The sequence below is a fragment of the Crocodylus siamensis genome, chromosome 9 (genome assembly GCF_052110815.1).
Source record: "Crocodylus siamensis isolate JL-2025a chromosome 9, ASM5211081v1, whole genome shotgun sequence".
Taxonomy (NCBI): domain Eukaryota; kingdom Metazoa; phylum Chordata; order Crocodylia; family Crocodylidae; genus Crocodylus; species Crocodylus siamensis.
This window is the reverse complement of record NC_143403.1, coordinates 65,230,156-65,257,191: the sequence shown is the minus strand read 5'-3', so window position 1 is coordinate 65,257,191 and position 27,036 is coordinate 65,230,156. Positions and strand designations below refer to the sequence as shown.

General features: G+C 42.8%; 1 protein-coding gene across 11 annotated transcripts in view; it reads right to left on the bottom strand.

Annotated features, from left to right (window-relative positions):
- The window catches only part of RIMBP2 (RIMS binding protein 2), a 328,093-nt gene that overhangs the window by 119,932 nt on the left and 181,125 nt on the right, over window positions 1-27,036 (bottom strand). The window contains exon 1 of one of the 11 annotated variants that reach the window (XM_090061959.1): window positions 5,794-5,918. The exons of the other annotated variants lie outside the window; for them this stretch is intronic. The gene's annotated coding sequence lies outside the window, so the exon portion shown is untranslated. Of the gene's footprint in view, window positions 1-5,793; window positions 5,919-27,036 lie in introns of those variants that run through there. 11 annotated transcript variants of the gene reach the window in all.

The following is a 27,036-nucleotide window of genomic DNA, read 5'->3' as shown; positions in this document are numbered from 1 at the left end:
TGCAGGAGCAGACACAGGGCCTAGGCTGGGAGATTTTTATTGTGAAGTAGGGTCTAGGAGCTCCCTGGTGCAGGGGCAGGGGACATTGTTCCCACCTGGGCTCTGGCGGTGGAGCCCGTCCCATCAGCTGGTAGCTCCTGGGTGCAACCCCCCATCACCTGCTGCCTGGCTGACTGGGAGCACATTTGCTCCTGGTTGGCTGTCTACACGTGCTGTACTGCACAGCATATAAGCAGGAGTAAATATGCTACTTGTATTTACAGGTAGCAAATTTACTCATGGGTAGAGCAAATTACTGGGCACTATGCATCTGCATGTGTAGACAGTGATGCTTACTGTACAGTAATTAGCTCTAATCTTGAGTAGTGTGTCTCATGCTGCCTCAGTGCAACTAATGCTGCAAGCAGGAGGATTTTTCACAGATTTGAGAGCCAAAATGGACCATTACGCTGTACTCTGACCTCCTGCATAACTCAGGTCATACAACCTCACCCAATAATTTTGCCATCAAGCCCATAACACCACTGTGTGCTATAGCACTCCTTTGTAGGAAGGCAGACAGTCTTGATTTAAAAATTGTAAAGTGACAGAGAATCCACCACATCCCATGGGTAAGCTGACCCAAGGGTTAATTGCCATCACTGTTAAAAAGCTGCATGTTATTTCTTGTCTACTGTCAGCTGCCAGCCCCTAGATCTTGTTACATCTTCTCCAGTTAAAGAGGCATTTAGTCGAAGGAAGTGCATCCTGTTGCCTCCCTTCAATCTGAATGCAGGTATTTGTAAGACATGGTCAAGGCACCTCTTAGCCTTCTCAGGAATAAAAGAAAAGATCCGTTTCCATTTTTGGAGTATAAACCTGCTTGTCATGCGTGTAACGTAACTATTACAGCACTTGGACAGAACATGAGCAAATTAAAGTAGTGTAACACTGGGTACTGTAAATAACCTTGCAGCAGCAGCTTAATCTAATCTGTTTGTGATTGGAGGGAACTCAGGCAGAAGCCCCTCTCTACCCCATCCTCCACCCCTCCCCCCAAAAAACCATATTCAGCAGCAAAATGTAGGCCACCATGCTTCAGACTGTTTTAAATCTCCAGATAGGAGACTGGTTTATGAGACAGAGGGCAGAGTAACTGGGCCGGTGGTTAATTTGACTTGAAGGAAGATATATTTTGCCATGTCATTTGCAAGGATGAATTCAAGAAAGACAGTAACCCTCTCCATTTCACTGGTCCTTGGCTGTACGTCTGTTTGTTTTCACGTACGTTTGTTGTAGGCCGTGGCGGTAATTCCTTTCTTTGAATTATAGCATTTGCCAAGATAAACAAGCAACTTTGTTCCCCAGCACAAACGCATCCTTAGGGACCACGATGCACCTGTGACAGGGCCACAATTTTAGCCTGAACAACATGCAGAAAAAGAAACATTCACAACAGCCACGACAAAGCCTTGGCTCTGTCTTTTCCTGCAGTATCTGGCAAGAAGGCATAATTTATCTGAATGCTTTCCAGTGATGCCCCTCATAACAGTGCCTACAAGGTATATGCATACAAACAGAAGTGGATTTTCATAATGTTAAACCCTTTTTACCGATGAGGATTAAATGACTTTTTCAAGGTCGCATAGGAAATGTTTTGCACCAGGAATGGAACCAATTTTCAGCCAAGGGCTTTAACTACAAGATCAACCTTTCTTTCAGCTGTAGGCTGTAGCCTACAACAGCTCGTGTCTCTGTGAATGAGTTAGTCTATAAGGTGAGTGAGGTAGGTAGCTGTGCTAGTTGGGGTAATTGCACCTTATGGGCCATAGTCTCTCTCTGCCTAACTATAGTCCAATAAGATACAAATCTACCCTGCCTTTAATAGCAGAATGAGTAATAAATGTAACCTCAGAATCAGATCTGCACCCGTGCCGCAGCTGGGGAATGGGGGCTCGGAGTAGCAATGGCGGCACGGATGCAGGTCCCGTCTGCCTGGCCCAAACGTGGGTGCAGGGATAGCCTCTTGCCTCTGGAGCCATCCAGTGCACTCTGAACCAGGTTGTTCTGGCCCATGGCTTGTATAAAGCTGTCAGTCCCTGAACTAGATTATTGCTGGGAGGCTCTCACTAAAAATCTTTCATAGCCCAAAGGAGTCCGTGTGCACAAGCTTGTTGGTGCATGAAGCTGCAGAAAAGTTCAAGAAAGAGTCCTGCTGCAGTAAAACAAAGGGCTTCGCTGCACGTTCTGTCTGCTCAAAGCTGGATGGGCGCACAGCTCACGATTTCCCCCTGTGACAAGTTCACTCTGTAAGGCAGTAATACTACACAAGGGGCCAAGGCACCCGAGGGGTGCTGCAGGGTGTCATGAGGTGTGAGGAGATCTTTAATTTTTTTTTAATTTTGGAAAAATGTCTGTGTTCCAGGTCAAATTAGCCAGATCACTTCTGAATCCTTTTGACTGAACAAAACTCAACCGTTCAAACACCGTATGTGGCGCTGCAACCAGCACGTATCCTCCACCCCAGACTTTTCAGCTTGAGGCTTCAGATACTTGCAAATCCATTGGCAGGCATCCTACGTGCAGGCCCTAGCCCGGAGGATTGGGGTTCAGATGCCCTCGGGCCTCACTTGCCCTCAGCCAACAGCCGCAGGAGCAAGCTAGGGTGGAGTCCCCCATTTCCATAGAGTCGGCACATAGCCAAGATCCTCCCACTGGAAGCTGGGCAGTGGGAAGTGAACGATAAGGCTCTTGTAGGGAGTCCTGTTTGCATTTGGACAGGGCTGCACCCTCCACTACACACTAAATCCAGTTCGGCTCAGGTACCTGACCAGTGCAGCAAACTAACTAACAAACTACACTTGATCTTAGCCCATGAGAGGCTGAGAAACAGTGCGAGATAAGCATGTAAGCACAGGTGGAGGTCCAGCCCTGCCTGGCCTCTCTCACCCCCCAACTGCCTGGTCCTTCTGCAAGGGGGTACACACTGTAATAAATAAGTGGGCTTTTGAAATGGGATGCCACTCAATTCCCAAAAGTTATGGAAGGGGCCTCAGGTCTAAAGAGGCTAAGAACCACTGTTGAAAGATATGTATGTACTGGTTTGGTTTCTCTTTTTTAGCTTTGATTCCTAGTCCTCAGCAGGTAGAGCCACCGCCATTTACACATAAGAAACAGGAATTCACAGTTCCAAAAGTCCTCGTCATACGGAGATGAACACACATGGTTCTCATATGTTCTGTATTTAGTATCAGATGACATGCTTTACAAAAAAAGAAAGATGAAGAGAATATAGCTATGATGCCATTCATGGCTGCGTTGATATCGCAGAAAGCACCGTAAATCCCGAGCAACTAGTATTGTTATCACAAGCCCAAATTTTCCTTTCAGGGCATCCCCAGAATAAAAAAAAACTTCATGAATCTGGGCTCTAGACATATGTTCAAAATATGCATGTTGGGCTTTATTTTTTTTTTCCTATTGCTGTAGTAGTTAGAGGCCTCAACTAAAGTAAGGGATAGGTGTTATGCCTACACTTGGTAAGAGACCGCTCTAGAAAGTTTATAACCTCTAACTATGCAGCTGATCCAATAAAAGATATCACCCTCCCTCCCCGAACATCCTTATGTCTCATACATAATCTCTAAGACAAATAAAGGTGATAGGGGAAACAGAAGAAGAGAGATGTTAAATGGCTTGTTCAAGGTTACAGTCTTTCTCCTCTTTGTTTGTAATAAAGTCACTTAGCAAAGCTGAGATCGTATTTGCTGAAGAGGTGCATCCATATTGACTGGACGGACAGTCTGGTTGCCTGGTTACCTTGCTTATAATACACATGCAGTAGTTTTTTGGTTTTTTAAAAAAAAAACAATGAACAAAACAAAACTTTCCTCTTCCCCTTTTTTCACTTTTGACCTTTTCCATCCCCGCAGATTCTCCTTTGCCAAACGTCTCCAGATCAGCAGCTCACACCTCTTAGGCATGGCCAAATGTAGGTCTTCGATTAACTGTACTCCTTATGTTCTTCACCAGTATGGGGATTTTGACTTTTGTGGGTGGAAATACCACCTTGACTTTGCAGCTAACACAATATGTACAAGATGACGTTCACTACTAGCTGGCGATGTTATAGGCCCTTTTCCATTGACTCAAACTGGTTTTGGATTGGGTCCTTCAAGATTTTCAGCCATGGTTATAAAAAATGTAGAAAAAAAATCCATGGCAACAGCTTGTCATCAAAACTCATGGTCAGCTTCCTCAAAATCAAATGTTTTATTAGGCAGATAATGCAACTGAAATCTTTTAAGTTTTGGCCTCATGGAGAAGAGAAAGGCAGGGAAAGACATATTTTTCTTATGTTTTCATGGAGAATGCCTCCCAGCATTGGATAAGCTCTTCTGCAGTTTGGTTATTTTGTTTGCATTGTAATCCTATGTCTGGAACCCAAGGGATTGAGGCACCAGCTCCTACTGAATTTTAACGGGAGACAGCCAGATCACTTGTAGACTTTTTAAAAATCCCAGCCATGATGTCCCTCCAGAGAGCTCCCAGAGATGGAAATCAAGCATTCTTTGAAAAAATAAACTGAAAAAATTAAAATAAGTATTTCTTCCATTACTCTCGCCTTTGGTTAAAGCCAACTGTTTTGTGCACTAACGGTAGGGCTATGTTTACAAGAAAGGCTTTTTTCTTGCATTCTCTATTGTGGGCAAGGGGTGGGTTGGGGATAGAAAATGCATGGGGCAGGGGGTCACCCACATAAGTGACGGAAAAGCAGGCAACAGGTCAGATAGGTTTTCCTTGCCTGCAGCTACTGGCAGACAGCACTGTGCTCTCTTGCTACAGCCCTCCCCTCCCTTGTGCAGCACGACTGTCAAAAAATTGAGGAAAACCTGCCAAGAGACACTCCTCTCAGCACTGGTGCTTGAAAAAGATATGTGGTCTCATGCACATCATTGGAGACCTCAGACCCTTGGATTTGGCCTTTTTTTCCCACCAAACTGACAGCTACCCCATTGCAATTGAAATGGGAACCTGTTCAAACCATTTCACCCCTTCTTTCCCTCTTCCTTATCTTATGGCTTTTCTTCTGCTTCTCTTTTATACAAATTGGCTTCGGGCTTTGTGGTTTGGTTTGGGGTTTTTTTGTTGTTGTTCCTTTGTTTTTATTTTAAGCATTTATTCACAGCTCGCATCAGTTTTGATCATTTGATTGAGCCTAAAATACTGGCATACTACTGTGGAGTCAAATGAGGTCTGCTCTTTAACCTATTCAGATCAATCTGCCCCAGCTGTTGATTAAAAAAAAAAAAAAAAGTAGAGTGATGATTTACAATTTATCAAGCTAGCTACTCCAGGACACAGTACATGAACATAAGACAAGGCAAACATTGATTAAACATAGCCAGACTAATGGGCAAGTAAGTAGCAAGTAGTATTTCATGCTCTCAAAGCAGCTTCTTCTCAGCCTCTGCAGTCTTGACACTGGGTTCCATTTATTAGCTACACAGCCTCTCAGTCCCTACGTAATGTCAACTTTACATAAATACCCATTTTTAAAAAAAGCCAAGACCATGCAGCAGCTTAATTAGTAGTCTGCTGAAAGGGAGCATGCACTGAACATTTTTGCAAATGAGGAAATGAACACTGGAAATCAGGGACGATGGAATAAACAATCGAAGCTTAATTTAGAAATATCCCACCCCAAGGTCGAAAATGAAATTATTTGCTGAGACAAAGTAGAGATTAGTAGCAACTAAATAAAGATGAACATTACCAGTATTTTATTTTCTAGTAGGTACAGTTACCACTCACATGAAACTTTGATTTTTGCCAGCTTAAAACAAGAAGTCTTCCCTCGCTCACAATGAGAAGCACAAGCCACCCTCACGTGCAGTACGTGTTCTTGCATGACAAATGCATGCATACACACATCACTGTCATGTAGGCATCACTTTGGGAAACATACCTGAAAAACAGTGTTTTAAACATAACACATCGGACACAATTTGTTAAAGCAAAGGGGTTTTTACTGGAAGGAAAACAATACCTGCTGTGTTCCTAAACAGGCATTTGATTTAAAAAAACAAACATTTTATAGGTGATCCTCTATGAGCAGAACCACATAGCTCTCTGAATTGTAGTAAATCAAGTTGGAAAATCAGATCTCCCACTTGAGCAGTTTCCATTTTTAACAGGAACCCAGGGCACTCCAGGGCTTTAAACACTCAGATAACACCCTGCACAAAACGTGAGCTCATTAGTTACCGCATACCTAGGCAAAATTAAAAATTAAATATGTTACCTTATATATTAGTTGCATCTTTTAAGCGCAGAGGTGAAAGCAAAATGCGTGCCTGTGTTTGAAATACAGCAAAACTAGATACTCTCCCAAAGGATATGAGGACTGACTATGAAAATTCACAGGAGGAGGATGACTTCGGCAGATTTAATACAATCTGACACAACTGTCTGGGTAACAAGGTTCTACATTGCCTGGAGCAAGGCATCTGTTGCCCTGTATGGTAGTTGTTCATCCATCAATTATTTCTGCTTTAAAAAACCCTATGTTGTACACTATTTTTCGTGTATATTATATTCATTTGTATTTTCCTTAAAATAACTTGGTTTTTTACCTCTGTCCTAAGGTGACTTCCGTGCAAAATGATAATGGATTATAATTTTATGTCATAACCCTACATGATGAAGAACAGCTAGAGGATACATTGACTGAACTGCATTGCTCCAAGACAAAAATGAAAGTGTCTAGCTACAGGTGCTTAAAGAAAAGAAAAAAAGAACTTTCTAATCTTTTCTCACATCACCTTGCCCTGCAAGCGACTCAGTAAGGTCAGCGAGAGCACTACCTACTGTTTTTAAAGGCCTGGGTTTGCAAATGCTTACTCATCCTGAATACTCTGTATTGGAACTACTTATTTAAATAGCATGCAACACAGGCAACGATTACCAACCTCGGCCCAGGCACAACAGGGGGTCCAGGATAATTGACATCAAAACCTTTATACGGTTTTCCTTTGCAGGTCATTGACACTGATGATTACCGGATGGATTCAGAGATGAACCCAGCGCCCTACTGAAAAGGGGGAACCGGTGTTGACTGTTTAAGATGTGCTACTGGCAGAGAGGAATAGCTGTTGCATATACAAAGATAAAACAGAAAAAGGGAGGCTTGGGTAATGCCGTCTACATACAGTGTTTAGAAAAGCAGGCTGAGAAATGAGCACAAAGAAATGGAGATCGGGGATAGAAAGGTTTATCTATACATGTGAAATGAATGCTCTTGCTGATACAGTACTTCACAATCTATCACATAGGCAACAGAATTATATAACCAGGCCACAACAATACATGTGTAATCCGGGAAAGTGCTAGAGTCTCCTGAAAGGCGCTAAATGTCCTCAGAGATCTGCGAATGCACAGCTTCATCCAGGATTGGATCTCAGGGCTGTGAAGTTGCATTATGAGAAATAAGTTCATCATGTCAGAACAAGCCTTCTAGCATTAACTAGCATTTATCTTTACTCACAAACAGGTAAGACTGCATACAAATAGCTGTCAATAAATCGACCTGTGTCTTCCTTCAGAGGATAAATGAACCAAAGCTACAAGGTGCAATTACACAAAATTCCAAAATCATTTCTTCTCCTCGTGCTGCAACGTATAATGATTATTTGGCTACACTGGCTCTCTTCTGCCTCTTAAAATTGGACACTTAATTCTCCCGTGGTAAACTGAATGGAAATTGCTGACAAGGAAAAATCAGTTTGGCTATTATCGTAAACTTAACCTTCACGCTCAAACACCTGGGTATTGGGGTAAACCAGCGCAGAACCGAGACTTTGCAGGTTTGGTCCCAGCTCTCATTCACGAGAGGATAAATAGTACTGGCAATCCTAAGCGAGATAAAATAAGGGCTAACTCAAAACTTCACCCACAATTCAGACTGCATCTGGATCTTTCAAGAAGACTGGAAAAGTTTGGTTAGGATTGCAGGTATTATTACATGCCTTTGCCATATATTGGGATCATCGGCATTGTTAAATCTTGCTCCCCTTTTGGGGTTCCCAAAATGAGTGAACCTAAGAAGGCCCTCCTAGAAAGCACTTCTGGGTACTGTTTGTCTGACACAAACCAGCCCTCCAAACTATCCGAGGTTTCATTAACAAGGGAGTACTCTAGTGTTAATCTATTATGAGCAAGAGGCATGTGGACATGGGGAATGACGGCCAAATGCACCTGCAACAAGAGCCATCGTACTGGCCAGGATGGGCAGCAGGACACCGCACTGGGATATAATCTGATGCTCTTATAGCTGCAGCACTCACAACTGGTTAGCTGTTAGCATGGAAAGAAATTTTAACCTATTCTGGAATTAAGATAGGCCAGCCAATGGGTGGCTAGTCCTCTCAGTCTGTCTTCCTGCCCACCACATTAAATGGAGAAGTACACTTATGAACACATTATGTGAAGTTGTGTTTTGTGTGGGTTGGTTGTTTGTTTTTTTAAGTCCACAGGACTGCCACCATGGGGCCAGTGTTTCATCCATTGCATTTGAGTCCTGCATTCATTTTTTTCGTGCAACATTTAAAAGCTATTAAATGACCATAGAAAGTAATGACATGCAAATCTCTTGTTTTAAGTCATTTTATTATTTAAATGTGATCCTGTTTCCTTGAATTGGAAGTGTGAAGTGCGTGCCAGCCACTAACGTGGAAAAGGCACTCTAACCGTTAAAAGCCTTAGCATTGAATCCAAGAGTAGCTAACTGCACAGAGAAGGTGAATGCACTTGCAGATATTAATCCTCCTGCCACTCTCATGACACCACAGGTCTTATTTAGAAATGTTAGCATTTTAAATAAGTTGCTTCCGAAATTAGATTGTCTTCATTTTAAAAATAGGAATGCTTCTGTGCAAATTACACTGCGTTGCAAAGAAAACAAACACAGTTATCTACTCTCTTATCTGTGAACCTCAAATTATTGTTAGAAATGCCATGTAAAAATAGTGCTTCCCAAGAGCACTACAATACTGGATCAGACCTGCAGTCTATTTCAGCCAGCATTCAGGTTTTGCCAGTGGCCAGGATTAGATGCTATGAAGGAAATACTTTGTCATGTTACTTAGCACTTCAACAGCAGTGTTCATCCTAGCAACACAAAGTAATGGGACTGATTTTGAACCGGTATGAATAGGGACAGCCCAGCTGATTCATCTTTTTCATCATGCCTACCACCCTCCTGTCTGACTTCTCTGACATATTATTAGTTCTTCTGGACAGGAATAAACTCTAGTCCACAAATGGTTTGCACCACTTCACCTCCTGAAAAAATGCCTTTGTGCCAAGATTTGTATTTTTAGTGAAAGAAAATGACTGATTTCCAATGATATTAAAATGATTAATTTATATCCATAATGGTAGATATACCCTGAGGCACCACTATAGGAAAGAAGTTAAATATATGTTTAACTTTAAGCTCATGAGTCCCACTGAAAGGACTATTCAAATGGTAAGTTAAACAGATACTTTAGTGGCTTTATACATCAGGGCTGGGATATTAATCAGCAGAGTTTTTTGCAGGGAGAAAGGCAATTCCCTACATGCAGTCTTTCCTAGACTTGAAAGGGTTAAAACATGTATACCTATTACAAACCATTTGGTTTTCCATGTGTTCTTCAGAGCAAATCAACACTGCTAAATTGGAAACTAAACATTTCAAGACACTGCTGAGATTTTCTAGGCAGACAGTAATAAGAGGCAGCCATTCATCACTGATTCCAGCTCAGCCTTAATAAGGACAACTTAACGAGAAAACACTGCTCATTACCTAAAATCATAAGCAATCCTTTTCATTAATGAAAACAAAAGTCAGTCCTTACTTCAAAAAACAAAACAAACTAATAAGACTAAGTTGAAAAATGTCAGAGCACAAATGAGTATGGTAGAAGAGGCTTTACACTTAGGCTAGGGACAGAAATTACACATAAACCAGTATAAGTGATAGGAAACCAGCTCAAATGTGTAACACAACAGAAGTTAAGTGCTTTCAAAATGGCCGAAACCAGTTTAAATTAAACCTTGATAGATGTAGTATCAGATTTTACTGATTTAAGTTAAATTGACTTATTGAATTTCTGTCCCCTCCAGATTCAAGTTAACTCACTAGCCTAAAACTAAAGGCCTGGGTTCTAGGCTCTGCACTGTTAAGATTTCCTACATATGGTCTTTGTCTTTAAACGCTTTGGGGGCAACAAGGCAGCACGCTTAACAGCATGAAAGGCAGAAGCGGTTTTCCTCCTTCCTTCACTCAAAAGTCCCCTTTGCCTCATCTTCTTTTCCTTTCTACCATCTCTTTTTCCACTCTATGCTTCCACTTTAGACCTCCCACCCCTCTCCATTCTTACCCTAAATTATTCTTCATCTGTAATCTCTGTTCTTTCATCTCTGTTCGTTCAGTTACGCTCTGCCTCGTCATACCCGAAACTTTCCTTCAAATGCTCACGCTTAAGGGGTCTGTTACATAAGAAGACTAGAAAAGACACATTGTCTGGGTAAGCCAGGCATAGGGGATCCAGGAAGAGTCAAGGTACCATCCTGTTGTCTATGCCGCACAATGACCTGCAATAATCAAAGCCCTTATGTGAAGGGAAATGCAGGAGCTACTCCTTCTCTACATCCCTGGGGATGGAAATGCTTGAACTGAGCGAAGAGCAGGCAAGCCACGGCACTGCCTATGCCCACACATCTACTGGCCCAAATAGCTGGCTGAGCATGGTGAGCAGTTTAAGTATTTTTCCTTTGACATCCCAGTCCCTTGTTAAAGCTCCACTTGGGGCCGTGGCACTTCATAGTGGTCTCTGCTCAGAGCTGTAGTTAAGTGCACAGGATCGTAGGCTTGAGAGTACCGCAGTGTGGATGTCTGGTCCAACCTCTTGCACACAGGCAGGAGTTGTAGTTTCCTAAATCATCCCAGACAGATACCCATCCTGCCTCCTCTTTAGCACACAATGAAGGAGACGCCACAGTGAAGGAGATTTCTTAGTTATGAAGCTTTGACCCATCAGCCTTCAGCCATCACTTTTTCTCAAGCACAAAACTTCAGGGAGAAGAAGGAACAAACACTAAGGAAGTAGAGAGGACCAAGCAAATGGAAGAGGTGGCTCACCTACCAGGAGTCCTTGTCATCTTAATCCCATTGCTTCTGTACACAACTGATAGGAGAGCTGGAAAACACCTGCTCTTATCACTAAGGAAAACCTACAAGAAAACGCTTTTGCTGTAGTGACATACAGTACTATCTCTAAAGAAAGAGGCAGGCCAGGGACGAAGAAAGTTCACACTCCAGTAATTAAAATGTATAAAGCAGGAGATAAAACTTGTGCTGACTGAAAAATATTGCAGAAGCTGACTTCCTTTTTCAGATATCTCATACTTTCATATTTAAATTACCAAGCACCATATGCTTCTTTGACTCCTAGGCTCAATGTCTCTCTTGCTCTTTTTTCTTCTGTGAGATCTGTAAATAATTAGCTCCCACCATCACCACCTGCCCCTTTTGATAGCACTGTTTTTAGTACTCAACAGTTGGCCCAATCTCAGTTCTGTGTTTCAAAAATAAAAATAATAGCTGTAGTGCACGAGGGCTATTTTTCAAATGATTTAAACAAGGTATGTTTAGCATGTAGAGTTTTGCTTCCACGTTTCAAAACACCGTACAGATGTAGATCAGTAAAAACATCCCTGGTCACACAGAAAAATGGAGACATATTTTGTATATCCAAGATTACCAGTACCCGAATCTCATATCTACCTGGGTTTCCTAAATCTCACTGAAGTCCTGGTCCGACATGATTTTGTTTAGTAAATCTGAAAACACCACATCTTAACATGCTCTATTAACGGCACTTGTGCAAACGGACTTTCCTACGTCAAAGGATGGACTTCAAATCTAAATGCCACTCAGCACCTCAGGATTTTGCATATGAAGCATAGAGGAGTTCTAGTATCGATAGATAAGATATTATTTCTCAATAAATAAGTTTATCCATGAAAAAAATGTTAGAATTGAACACACCCCCCCCCTTCATATTGAGCAAAATTCCATCTGTTCAAGATGGGTATCCACATATGAAAATTATTCTACTAAAGCAGGCAAGGTCATGGATTATTTAGCTGCTAACCTTAAAAAAGGAGTAAAAGTCAATGGATAAAGAGCAGCCCTTGACTGCTGAAATGGCCTATTACAAATCCTACTTAAACATGCTTTAAAGTGGAAAAAATGCAAAACCAAGTTTCGTTCTTTTAATATAACTAACATTTCACTGAAGTCGTTCCAATTTTTGCTCTTAACATCTTGAATTTTTTCCCCCCCAACTGATTTTACCACACGTAACCGAGCTGCATTTACATTTCTATGGCCAGAGATAAAACATGGTTCTTCTGTTCTTCACAAGAAGCGACTAGAAAGAGAAAAATTGAAACATTACGTTTGATCCTCACAAACACACAGCAGTCGTCTTTGTTCCAGCCAAAACAACATTTAAATTGGCTGGGGATTAGAGCGATGTTTGCATGTGGAGGTATCAAAGATTTGTTCACGCAGTGAGGAAAGGTAGCCCAAAGTTTAGGGCACAGAGCCAGCGGCTGAAATACATGGGTGCTGTGCTCCGCTCTGTGACATATTGTGTATGACCCTTGGTATTCACTGTATGACCCTTGCATTCACTTCACTTCAGTGTAAGCTGGAGGGGAGCAACACTTCTGAAAACCAGATCCAACAAGCAACAGGTCGACCAGTCTTTAACTAAGGGAACCAAAACCGAGGGTCTTTTTGAAAATCTGGCTGCGACAGATTTGACCATTGATACAAAAGGAGTCACCCTCTGAATGTAAGGGTAGACACAAGACTCCCAGCATTGAGCTCTGAGCACTACCTTGTGTGCTCGTCTCTTGGTATGGAACATATTAAAATAAATAAACACTGAAATATAAGATGCTAGTCTTTTAAATGCCTGACAGATCATCAGTTACTTGCATATGACTCATAGTAATCATCTTGGGGCTTCACTAGTACACATACTGAATAATCATATGGGACCTTTACAAACAAAACAGGGTGCCTCCCCTGCTGCAAAGAATGTATAATTTCAGAAAGTGGAAGTCTGCATTTTAAACCTTAATGGATTATTTTTGTTGGGGAAATAAGAACTATTTTACCATGAGCCTGTTCAATGAAAAGGAAGATTTTAAAGTTTCAGAAATGGCCACAGGCACTTCTTCTTCTTAAGAGACTTCCCTATCTCAGGGAACTGCATTTAAAATTGTAGAAAATCAAAGTCTGAAGTACTGACGGAAAATGTAGAATTAACTGTAAATATTAGGCATCTTCTCTCTAGTCTTATTTTTTTAACATCCTCGTGATCTGCCCCATTTTTCCTAAAAATCCATCTGCTCTCCCATCCATCTCTATCCTGTTCCCAGTCTTCCTATCAAATAACATCTACACCAAATAAGAGACTTGATTGAACTTAATGGGTGTGTCTACACATGCATTTAAGAGTGACTAAATTTAATGTGCATTAGGCTGATGCGCATTAAGTGATTTTTGGTGGGTATCTACATGTGCAGGGACTTGGCACTAAAGGTAGTGCCAAGTCCCTGAAGCCCTGCCATATGCCCCTACTAGCTGGGCAGACCTGGCACTAAAGTTAGTATCTGGTTGCATCTATACACTCATCAACGCACTTTAACTAATCATGCCAACATTTAATGCCTGCATTTGCAGGTATCAAATTTAGGCATGACTGGCTTAATTTCACATGTGCACTAAGGGCATGCATATGTAGACGAGCATCCACAATGCGCATTAAACTAAGCTAACGTGCATTAACACATCTCATGTAGATGCGCCCAATGTGAATACTATTTTGCAGGAAGGAGGAGGAGGTGGCAGAAGACATGCTGGGGAGGGACTGGAGGTTCTGCTCTTTCCAAAAGGTCTCTCTGTCCCACCGATCAGACAAAGGGAGAACAAACTGATTGATCTTCCAGCCCCACAACCCTGCTAATTTAAATATTTGTTCAGGGTTTTCAAGGTTTTTGTCCTTTGTGATTGGGCCCTTCATCCGCACAGTTGCCATATCTGAGATGTGTTTTAGGATGCCAAACTTCACACCAATCCCCTGGTTTTGGGAATCAGGAAGTATTTCCTATTGGGGTCAAAACTGTCTCTTCTATTCAGCTACTACTATCAGCCAGCTTTTATAAACTCCCCTAGTCAAATTTCAAGTAGTTTCTGGGTGTCTAGAAAACGGAGGCAACCAGAACAGTGGCAAACATTTCAGGATGGGATTTTGTATCATGGCTTTACCATACCTGGAACCTTTGTAGCACTTCCAATCCATGAAATGGAAATAATTTTTTTTTTTTTTCATAGACATTAGGGCTGGAAGGGACCTCGGGAGATCATCGAAGTCCAGCTCCCTGCCCAAAGGGCAGGAAGTCAGCTGGGGTCACAGGATCCCAGCAAGATAAGCGTCCAATTTACTCTTGAAGGTGTTCAATGTAGGTGCTTGAACCACCTCCGCTGGCAGACTGTTCCAGACCTTGGGGGCTCGGACAGTAAAGAAATTCTTCCTTATGTCCAGCCTGAAACGGTCTTGCAGGAGTTTGTGACCGTTCAACCTCGTCATCCCTTGGGGAGCTCTGGTGAACAAACATTCCCACAGATCCTGGTGTTCACCCCTGATAAACTTATAGGTGGCCATCAGATCACTCCTGAGCCTACACTTTTCCAGGCTAAAGATACCCATGGCTCTCAGCCTGTCATCGTAAGATCTGTTTTCCTGACCTCTGATCATGCGTGTGGCTCTTCTCTGGACTCTCTCAAGCTTCTCCACATCCTTTTTGAATTGTGGAGCCCAAAACTGGACGCAGCACTCCAGCTGCGGCCTCACCAAGGCCGAGTACAAGGGGAGAATGACGTCCCGGGATTTGCTCGAGAAGCATCTATGGATGCAAGCCAGCGTTTTGGTCGCTTTACTAGCCGCAGCATCGCAGTGCAGGCTCATGTTCATCTTGTGGTCAATGATGACCCCCAAGTCTCTTTCTTCTGTAGTGCTATCCAACATAGCACCGCCGAACCTATAAGGAAGCTGCAGGTTTTTCCTCCCCAGGTGGAGAACCTTGCATTTTTCGGTGTTAAACACCATCAGGTTCTCGTCTGCCCATTTGCTGAGCTTGTCCAGGTCAGCCGGGATCACCTGCCTATCTTCTGGCGTGGAAGCTTTGCCCCAAAGTTTGGTGTCATCTGCGAACTTGGCCAGTCCACTCCTGACTCCAATGTCCACATCATTAATGAAGATGTTGAACAGGATGGGTCCCAGGACAGAGCCCTGAGGGACCCCACTGGTCACAGGGCACCATGATGAGTGACTGCCATCAATTACAACCCTCTGGGTCCGACCACGGAGCCAGTTTCCCAGCCAGCGGATCGTGGTGGAGCCAAGGCCACAACTGGCCAGTTTGGCCAAGAGGTGATCATGGGATACCAGATCAAAAGCTTTTTTGAAGTCAAGATATATGACATCAATGTCTTCTCCCTCGTCCAGGTGATAGGTCACCTGGTCATAGAAGGAAATGAGATTGGTCAAACAAGACCTACCCGCAACAAACCCGTGCTGGCTATCCCTTAGGATGTTAGCCTGGGCCAGTCCCTCAAGGATGGCATCCTTAATAAACTTTTCTAAGATCTTCCCCAGGATAGAAGTCAGGCTGATGGGCCTGTAGTTAGCTGGATCCACTCTCCTCCCTTTCTTGAAGATAGGCACCACATTGGCCTTCTTCCAGTCTTCGGGCACTACACCAGAGCACCAGGAGTTTTCAAAGATCCATGCCAGGGGCTGGGCTATGACGCTCACCAGCTCCTTGAGTACCCTGGGGTGCAGATTGAAACTTGCTCATCTCTATAAGATCCTTTGAAATAAAAAAGTACTAGATGAGGTCTTATTATAGCAGCTATATATTCACTACAGTTTGTAGTGAACTCTTTACTGTGAAATATACCTACTGTTGCATACTTTCTTTCCTTTATTATCACTATTTAGTTACAGCTGAGGCAAACATGAATCCGAATACAATAAATGTGTGTGCAGGTGCATTCATTCTAAGTCCCAGTGTTATCTATACGTTTGCCGCTGCATTTTTATCTGATGCCACTTTGTCATTCTGAGGTCTATGGTATTCAGCACCAAAAGATTCTCTCAAACAAAAGAGCAGTTTCATTCTGCATACTCCTAGTTTCAGACGCAGACAGACTGACTTAGAGAAAGACACAGAACACATGGAGTCTCAGACGGCGGGTGGCAATACTTGGCTTTCTCTTAATTTCCATAGACTGTGCCAGGCAACTTGAGCCCTGAAAGTAAAGCTACTAACTGTCTCAACTTCAAGCCTTCACTATCATCTTTTCTAAAGCTTCCCAGGAGCTGAAATGAATTTTTATCACTGGATATATGTTTAATCCCTTGATGATAGAAAGAAAACTCCCATAACCTCCCTGTGGAAAAGGAGTTGCAAAAATGCAAATACATTTTTAGTAATACAGAGAACAATGTCATGGCAACTGTAGGCTTTGCCAATTTCACTGAATTACAGACAAAAGCAATCAGTTTGTCATCAGTAATGAGTCACTTACGTGCGTTATTACTCTAATACTCTCCTAATTCATGAGGCTGCTCTGCTGACTACAATTATGCAATACTGACGGTGCTTTCAATAACGGCCATGTGAAAATGAGTCTTAATAGATCACAGGCTCAGTTGTTCTCTGATACGTATTATATACAGGTCACATACTATAGGTAACTCCATTTCTTCAGTGAGGTCACTACTGATTTAGTTCTTACCCCTTGAGCTAAGGGAGTAACACTAGGCAGCAAGTTCTGTTCATTGATGAAATCACAGGAAGGCAGGAGGCCATACGTATCAGGCCAATACATGCTGATTTTGCAGATACTTAGACAAATGTCCAATGTTATATACATGAATAAGCCAACTGAGTTCAACACAGATTTTTCAAGGTGCTTCCATGCCTGGATGCTGGTAGGATCAAAGCCTGTCCTACAGGAGCTCTGACCAAGTCACTCTCTCCTACCTTCATATGCTGTGCTTTAGAAGTGACTCTATCACTGGTTATACGGCTAAAGCGGTTGCAAAATACAACCTCTGAGAAAAAAGCTATTACAGCGTACCCTGTTGTATGAAGTATGTGCAGAGAGAGCGTGGATTTGTTGCAGAGAACACCTTCCACCTGATCCTGTAGAGACTTAATAGGACAAGTACAGAAACCGAGCTATAGATAGTTCAAATCACCACCATTTACTTTTCTAATTAAAATGCATTGAGGTAATGTGCTTTTGTGGCGCTGCTATGAAATATTAAGAGCTTCCCACCTGCTAGAAGAGATTTAAAAAAAATATGTATTTTTCTTTTAAAAATGAGGTATATTTTGTGTAACGGGAAAATGTAACTTCCACTGCTGTGAAAAACATCTTCTCAGAGACCCCCTCAGTCACTAATCAGATTGCCAGAGCTGCTAGTCTAATTATGATTTAAGGCAATCAGAACGTCACGGGCTCCCGCGTGTGCTAGCAAAATTGCTTTGTATCAGAAACTGAAGACCATCTGATAATGAATATTCTAGGGTTACCTATCATTTTCATCTCTCTCTCAAATGAAACCTCCTCCCTTTGAAAAGAAGAAAACCAACATTATTAAAGCAATAGTCAGAACTTCTTTGGGGAATTTTTAAAGACAAGTCTAACGTAAGCCAGTGGTGATGACAGCACAAAACCGAAGCGACGGCTAGTGAAAATGATCCGGCATATCCATTACTAGAAAGATCAATTGATGAACAGACAGAGGAATCTTGGGAAATCGTCTGCCACCAGTATCCTCTGTCACTTCTGGGAACCCAGCGTTGCAACGCCTACGAGCTACCACAGTAGGGATCACTGTGCCTGGAAAGCTGGCTAATACTATCTAAGGACATAGCCTGTGATCATTTAAACAGGTCAGTAATTCATGCTAAAGTCAATGCAAAAAGGAGAGAGAGTTGTTGCAAACACTCAAGTCACAATCCACGTTAGTGAATTTATTCAAGAAGCTTAATGCGTTTCCAGAGACCCCCGACAAGACACACACAGGAGATGGCACATCCTGGAAAGTCACTGAGGAAGGAAATGACTGTGTGTGTTTACTATTACTAACTCACTAGTGATGGATCCCAAAGGAAAATTTGGTAGGAAACTGAATGGGAAGAAGGTGGAAATTAATGATTTGTGGCCAGGCACATTCAGGAGCAGGGTAAGAAGTCTACACAGAGCTGGGAGTGGGCATAACCCATGGGCAAAGGTTCAAGTCTGGCAACGTTTGAAAACCCAGGTGTTGCTCACCCAGCTCTTCAAGGTGTACCAATAATGAGGGGGAAACAGTCATCCAGTTGGAAAACTTCCCACAATTAAAAAAAAAACTTTACTGAAAAGTATTTAATCAACTCCAGGCAGGACTAAAGCAAACAGTTCAGAAAGAGTTAGTATAAGCACTTGTCTGCTTTCAGAGCAGTCGAGGGTAAGTGCAGTCACCTATTCTGAATAATAACCTGCATTCATAATATGACCACGGCAAATAATGATCCTTTTTCTATTCTAGCTTTGTTTCCAGTACAAGGTCCGTCAATATTTGCAAGTCACCTCTCCTTTGCAACATAACAATCAGTAAGGCTACAGCCTCTCTAACTGCACAAAAAGTCTATTTTAGACTTCAAGGCTTTTCAAATACAGCAAATATAAATCAAGGCTGACATGTTTCTGAAGATATATATATTCAGGATGAAAAGCAACTCAGCATTTATATCCCTGCAGCAAATTTCTCAAATTCCCAACCCAATTTTGAAACACCAAAACACTCCTAACTCTTCCTACTGGAGCTCTGACTCCTGAATACATGGTTAATCAGATAATGCTGCAGTTCAGCTTGCTTAATAATGCTCGTAACTAATCTGGTTTTATAACTTAGCATTGCATGATCACAAAAAGGGAAGCAACTAAAATGCTGGGTTGCCTAACACAGTTAAAAGAACAGCAACATTTTAAATCAGATGTCTCAATTGTTTGACTAATGACTGCTGAGATTGTTTCAGAGCTGGCTCCATTTTAAGACTCCAAAGTATACTTGACTAAAATCAGTTCCCTTCATAATGGAGAAGAGGAAAAAGTAGCCTGGCTTAACACCCCGTGTCTCATTCCAAAATTATCCAGCATGGAAACCCTTCCCATCTGGGGAAGACCCATCCATGCTCTTTGCTAGCCACTGTAAAGAAGAAATTACAAATAAAGGGACAATTTAAGCAGCTTAAAAGCTACAACTATCCAGGAGCAAAATAGTGACTGAAGCCCTAAATCCAGGAAAACCACCTGCTCAACTGCTTTCTTGAATAGAAACAATTTCCCAAATTGGGATCTAACACACATATTCTGTGCTTTGTGATAGGGGTTACTGAAGAATATGGACTTGATTTTGCATTTAGAAAGCTTTATTTTCAGACAAGCTAGAACATGTCCCAGGATAGCCTTTTACTTAGTGATGCAATTAAAGAAATGGTCAGTGCGGGGTAAAAAAAAAAAAAGGAGAATCAATCCAATTTGAAGGAGCAAGTGCCCATCTTAAAAAGCATCACCATTAACACCATAGCATTGCACCTGACATCCACAATGGCACGCTCAACGGAAAGGACAAGAGCAAAATAATCTATAGAGACTCCATCTATTCTACCAAAAGCCCATTTCTTTGAAGACCGAGGCATTTTGATGAAGCCATGCAGAGAAGCATGAATTTTCACAGCCTATCCTATGATTTTTCTATTTATAGAGGGTTATTCTTAGAAAGCTGAAAATATGCTACTTTTCAAAAATTGCTAGATGAGAACTATCTCAAGCTAACCAATATATTAAAGCTTTCTGCAAGTTAGAAAGACAGACAAGTTAAGTGAGATGACACTACTGTTCTGAAGCAATAATGTGCCAGCAGCAAATTAATAGCTCACATTATTCCAATACATGTAACAAATTAGCATTTTTCTATTTGAGAATAATTGAGATGCCTGAAATGCATTATGTGTATAATAAAATACAGTAAAAATATTTGCTCTGAGTGCTTGCTTGTACTGACATGAGATAACAATGAAGATCATTTTAAGACATGTAGGCCCCTCTCACATGCAATAGGTCTGGAAGTGAGCTTTGGGTGGCAGAACATTGTTGCTCACTCTTGCAGTCTGTCACAGGTTCAGATGCATATGCAGGGCACCTCAGCAACCTATAAATAAATATCCAGCAAAGAAGAGAATCCCAGTTCTGTAAGAAAGCTAAAGGCTGTTTAAACCAAACCACTTCCAACACTCAGATATTACAAAAGAAAAACCCTGTGTGGAAATCTAGTATGTGCATTTATTTCACTGCTGGGCAAAGAACAAGCCTGCATTGGCAAAGCGATAGACTAGAAGATCTAGCAGGTCTTTTCCCAGTTAAAAGAAACTCCTAAGGTGCATCTCCACGCATGTCAAAGACATTCAAAGGCGACCCCAGTGTCAAACCCCCTGCAAAACACACTGCTAAAAAAGCAGGGTGGCACACGTGGCAGCAGCATGTACCACTAGCAACCAGAACCTGGTCAACCTGCCAGCCAGGCTCTGAGCAGCTGAATCAGCATTGCTGCTGCCCTGGGAGGCTTCCAGGACCCCAGGTAAGGATGCTGGGGCCAGCCCAGGCTCCCTGGGTTGGTAGAGACTGCCAAGCACAGCTAAGCGCTCGGGCCACCCCAACCCCCTGCCATGATCGTGCCCCCAACCCCCTGCCACGTCATCTGTCAGCCACAGGCAGGCAGCGGGGAGTGTGGAAGGGAGGCATCTGTTTTTACATGAATAAGCCCCAGCACCTGGATCCCCAGGCCATGCCCCCACACCTCGTTATAAATCACCCCACCCAGGAGAAGCCCCATGCTTGGGTGCAGCCCCTTGAAGTCCAACTGGACACCCAGGCATGGGTGAGCGTGCCTCCATCCACTGCCTGTCTGCAGCTGACACATGCCCGTGGCTGACAGACGACACGGCAGCAGGAGGCAGCGTGCTCATCCGTGCTCAGCATCCTGCTCGGGCTCCACGGGGCCGCGCCTAAGCACGAGGGTTCTCCTGAGCTCCGTGGCAAGTCTGCGCGTGCATCGCGGGGTGCTTCGTGATAGGGTGCGGGGCACGGCCTAGGGACAGAGGTGCCCAGGTACTAGGGCTTAATCACGAGAAAACAGATGCCTCCCTTCTCCCATCCTACTGCCTGCCTGTGGCTGACAGCTAGCCAGAGGCAGGTGGGGCTGCAGAGAGGACCCACGCTGGAAAGGGCCTGTGCTGCCTCGGCGCAGGAGCAGAGTCCGCTCGGCTGCAGCACCCAAGAGCAGGGCGAGTGCTAATGCGCCTCCTTGTGAGGAAGGGCTAGTGGGGGGCCACAAAGGATCCTGGGATGCCAGCAGACAGCAACCTAAGTTGAATTGATAGGGGAACTGGTACTGAAGTTTGATGCACCGGTCTAACTTAAATCGATTAAGTTTGGGTGCACATCGATCCAGGTCTACCTTAGACTGGGTTCCTCCATTTTTAGACCAGTCTCTGTGCACCAAACTTCTGTTCCATTATGAGTTGAGACCAGTTTCCGATCACTTAGACTGGTAAAAGTGTAATGTCTGTGCTTGACCCTATTGGCATTCATGATATGACACAAGGTCGAATTCTTTTCCCTGATCATAGAAGAGCTTGAGGAAGTAGGGATGCAGGCCGCCAGGTCAGATGACGGACTCCGACCTGCTGTTGGGCGAGAGGGGAACATATTGTATTTGGGGGCTTTTATCACAAAGAACGGTGCGCTCACGGGGCCCTTACTACGTAATCTAAATCAAAAGGAAGAAAGAATCCCATAAAATAAATGACGACAAACAATTAACCGTCATATACTGACACAGGCTCTAAAACGGTTGGGCATGAGGCTGTGGTTAGACCGTTTCTTAACCCATGCTGATTAACTGAACTATGCACTGGCTTTCCGCTAAAATAAAAGTGCATCTAAATGCCACCGTGTCACCAAGATATCAGTTGACCGCCAAACAGGTGCGCAGAAACCAGAGCAGCAATACATTTTCACACCCTTTAAAACTGAATCACTCTTAACCTGTTATAAGCAGCTTTGTGTCAACCCTGCCTTCCCTTGGATGGCATCAGAGAGTTAATTGATTAGGCTTACAGACTGAAGAGAAAACAATGGCCTTTAAGCGGGAGAGACGTTCTTTTAATTCATGCTCTCAAACCTCACGCTCCTGACTAAAACAACTTTAGTTGTATTAAAGAAAGGGACGGAGGGTCTAATTCTCTCCCAGCTCACACTGGGGCAATCTCACAGTCTTCAATGGAGTGAGAGCCAAACTTCTTATATTATCCTCCACGACGGAGGAACTGACTGAATTGTTAAGCCGCTTTGTAGGATTACGGGAAAAGCAGACCTCAGTTAAATACCTAATTAAAAGCCGACTGTTTTTGTGGCACATTCCCCCACTCTCAGCAGACGTTGGGTTTGGGTGGGATTATGGGTTCCCTTCTCCACCACAATAGAAGGGAGATGGAAGTAGTACTAAAGCTGTGGGGAAAGATGGAAAAAAAAAAAAGAAGAGCTAAAATCAACCATGTTCTGGAAAAGGATCCAAGTTTAACAAGACCAGGCAGGAGAACGGCAGCAGGGACAATTGGCAGAAACCGATATTGGGGTGAGGAGGCAGTAACTTAGTGGTAGCACTGTGCTGGAAGCATACGCCAGCGGCTCAGCGGCCACAGAGAAGGGCATTTTCTGTAGTTAGGACAGTAGCAGCATGCAGGGGTCTGGAAGGGAGCAGGCTCAGCAGGCATTGTCTTCCTTACAAGAGGAAAATAAAAAAAGGTTATCTTATTTAGGTTGGAAAACAAAAGGCTAAGAGAGGAAACAATTGCTTTGTTTAAAAAAAAAAAGTCACATGGAAAAGAACTCGTTAAAACGAAGGATATGCTGACACAAGAACAAATGGCCACAAATAAAAAAAAAAGAAATCAGAAAAAGGCTTCAAATCATTGGGAGAGTGAGGACCTGGAACAGTATCCAGCTGAAGCTCCAGTGGCAGAAAATCTGACTATTTTTTCAGATGGAGCTCAATACATTTGTGAAAAAAGTTATGAAGTACGCAGGTTTCCTGATCCCTGTGAGATCAGACCACGAGTAACAGGGCAACTCTTAAGACAAGACTTAACCGAATGCTCTTCAAGCATAACAGCAGGCAGCAACTGGAGACAAATGCAATATGGAAACAAATAAAACATGGAATAGTGCATGTACTCTGCATGCATGTGAGCACACATCCCCATGGACACCAGAGCCAGGTCTTTCAGACCTGTTCCTATGAGGCCAACCTCCCAGCTTGAGGGTGGGGAAAGGATCCCTCTAGTTTATGTTATTCCACAGCCATGAAGCAACTTGTCTAACATCAACCAACAAATTATCTACACAGCCGGAAAGACTAACCATCTTTTCTTTCCAGACCTATGCACTAGTCACTAAAATACATAATGCTACCGCAGGATAGTAATCTATGTAGCTACCATCCTAATTAGGTATGCTTCTATAGAAAACCCCCTTTGTTCCAGGAGCTGCTCATTATCTTAATTTAAAAATAAAACTGTCACAGTTAGTTGCATTTGAGACATTTCTTTTTATAACTCTGTCCAGGCATGGAAACTATTAACTCTTGTTAAACAAATATTAGCAATAGAAATGTGTGTTGCCAGAGGTACAGCTGGCATTAATTTATTTTCTGCATGCCAACTGGATTTCATTGGAGTTCAGGAAATAGGCTCAATCTTACTGGACCAATTAAGAACGGAAGCATTAAATGCTGGTGCAGTCCTGCACCCAACAGTGTATCTGGGAGGGGTGGGAAGAATGGAACTGGCCCCCTGGAGGGACATTATCTCCTAGAGGGATAAAAGGGGGTGAACAGGGCACCCGGAGCAACTACTGGAGAGCCCATGCCACAGGGGCAATGCAGCCAGCCCATGCTGCTACAGTAGCAGCTGTCTCCAGAATATAGAAAGGTGGGCAGGTAAGCCTCCCTCCCTCCCCCATCTCCAGTGGTCAGTAATTTCCCTTCTCCCTACCCCATCCCAGGTGCTGAATTATCTCGCTACACCTCTGGTGTCATTTTGCCCTTGAAGACCTTTTCCAAGACAATGTTCATATCTTATTAGATCTGGATTCTTTAAAAATGCTTTTAAAAAAACCCACCATATTTTATGCAACTGTCTAATGCTGACATTAAGCCACTAAAAAGTAACTGAATACATACAAATTCAGAAGAGTCCCTATTAGTGAATGGTTAAGCTTAAGGACCTAGCTTTTAAAAATAATTGGAAAGCAGGATAACATATGTAACTGCATGTGTATAAAAACAGAATTATTTTGAAGGATGCTAAAGTCACAGATTGTATTAGAGCTTGGGAGGAGAGGAACGTTAGCCTTGACATGAAGGCAGATGAACGAGATGAGAGACAAGATGACTTATGCTCTTTCTGTGGCCTTGATGTTGCGTAGCCTTGCCACAATCTGTAAAGAGCATGGTAAAAATGCTTCCTTTTACACAAGGAAGTTGTGAAGCCAAATATATAATCAGTTCTTGAAGTCTTCAGATGGAGGCTGCCATGGAAGTGCAAACCATCTTCATCTCAATTCTGTCTCTTATGGATTGGGTCAGAGTCTCAACTGGGAAAAATTATCACAGCTTTGATCTGAATGGATCTGCTGCAGACCTATACGGAAGTCTTTAGCAACAGGATATACATGAATTCTTGTATAAAATATGCTACAATGTGCTCTCTGTGCTTGGAGGAACTTCACAGTGACAGAAACTGGAGATGGAGAAGGTGATCTGGGGTTATATCACACAACTCCCAAACGAAAATCAAAGCACTAATGACAGATGGCAGGTCTTCCATGACTGGTTTGATGATTTAAAAATATCTTGCCGATTCAAACCACACTAAATGTGAGAAACACATGAAAATGAGAAAAAATAATGAAATCAACTTGACAAACTATTTCACAGGGCATAAATTCACACACATTCATTATTAAAAGGCAATGTAGAGTAATGGAAGGTTTCCCAAACCATTCAAAATGGATGGTTCCCCAATCAAAACATTAATCAAAATCTAGAAATTTTTAAGTATAGACAAATGGATGCTTCATTTTACTGTCAGTTATGAACAGTATAGAGACGCCTCTGATGATAGCTAGATCATGCAGTGTGGAAAATTCCATTACTTCTGCTATTGCAATCTCAATTTCAAGTTTGTTAAGCAAAGGTAGGGGGTTTTTTTGGTTTGTTTGTTTTTAAAAAAAATTCCTAATTAGAGGAAGAACGTGTGGTGAAGCAGATGCTTTTGTTATACACTCATGGAGAGAGGACTGCACTATGATGGGCAACAAGCATATTGGAAGACAAGAATATACCTCTACTGTAGGTAACACCACCTGTGATTATACAAAATAATTCACATCAGGGTCCATTTTTGCAAGCTGCTGAATACCATACAGATTAGTTGAAACCTGTGGGCCTAGAAGGCACAGATACAAAACGCTCAAGAATACCTTCACTGGCCCCTCAGTTAGCCAGCCATCTAAATCCGTCGATGTAATGAGGGTCCAGATTGTTGCGAGATCAGGCCCTTTTAAAGTGCTTTGCAGCCATGCACTTGTGTTTGATCATGGCTGTAGAGTGCTTTCAGGGGCCAGATCAGGCAAAAATTGTCACTTGTGTCTGTGCCTTTTGACCAGTCATATATAAAGAAACTGTTTTATAATAGCTAGAAGATATCACATCTACCCAAAGAAGCTTGCCTGCCCGATTGTGTCAAAAGCACCACTTGGGCATCACATATGGCAGGGCGGCCTAGCTTCTAAGCCGAAAGGGGACAAACTTACTGTAAGCTGCATCATAATGAGTCACAGGCCTCCCCTGGGCTGCACACCATGCGGGAGCCCACACATCATGTGCCCGTGGCTGCTCCCCTCCCCAGGTCTGTACCACGCAGCCTTAGGCTCACCTTTAGCATCCCGTGCCATGCTGTGCTGCAGTACCCGCTCCCTGGGGTGGGTGCAGGTAGTGAAAACCAACAAGTGAGGGGAAGCCTGGAAACTCTCCCTGCTGTTACAGCCAGAGTTGTGTGTGTGTTGTGGGGTGGGACCCGTGGCCAAGCAGGAGCCTGAGGGCTTCAACTTGACCCCTTGTGCACTGCTAGTTGGACAGCCCTGACTTAATGTATCCACACCTGAAAACTGAGCTCAGGGTAATACTATTCCAGCCATGCGCACCTGAATTTCCATTTGTGTCAATTAATTAGCGAGGAATTTACTACCCCCTTTCTACGCTCACTTTAATTTTGCTAATGGGAGGAAGAGACGAAATACATCAACTACAGGCAGACTCAAAGAAAAACGCTTTGATGACCACGCGGAATTTGATAAGAACAGAAGTGCAAAAGAACATTACTCTGCTACTACTTATATCAACATTATATGTTATATTATTATATTATATAGATACTCTTTTCTCTGATTGACAGGCTATACTGCAACTTGGTAGATTCCAGCATGACCTTGGATTTTCTCAAAAGAATAGCGTACAAGGTCTTACCATGACAATGCATACTAATATTCTACCTACAGACCAGTGGTGGACATTGTACAACTATATAGCTGGCTCCTATCAACCTTCATTAAATAGTCCGTTTCAAGTACATCCATCCCTTATCCTATTTCACTGATAATTAAAATGAAATTAAGTGGAACAGCTTCCATAAATATATCTTAACAAGCTTGCCTTATTGCAATGCACAAAGAGGACAGGATTGCAAACAGGAAGA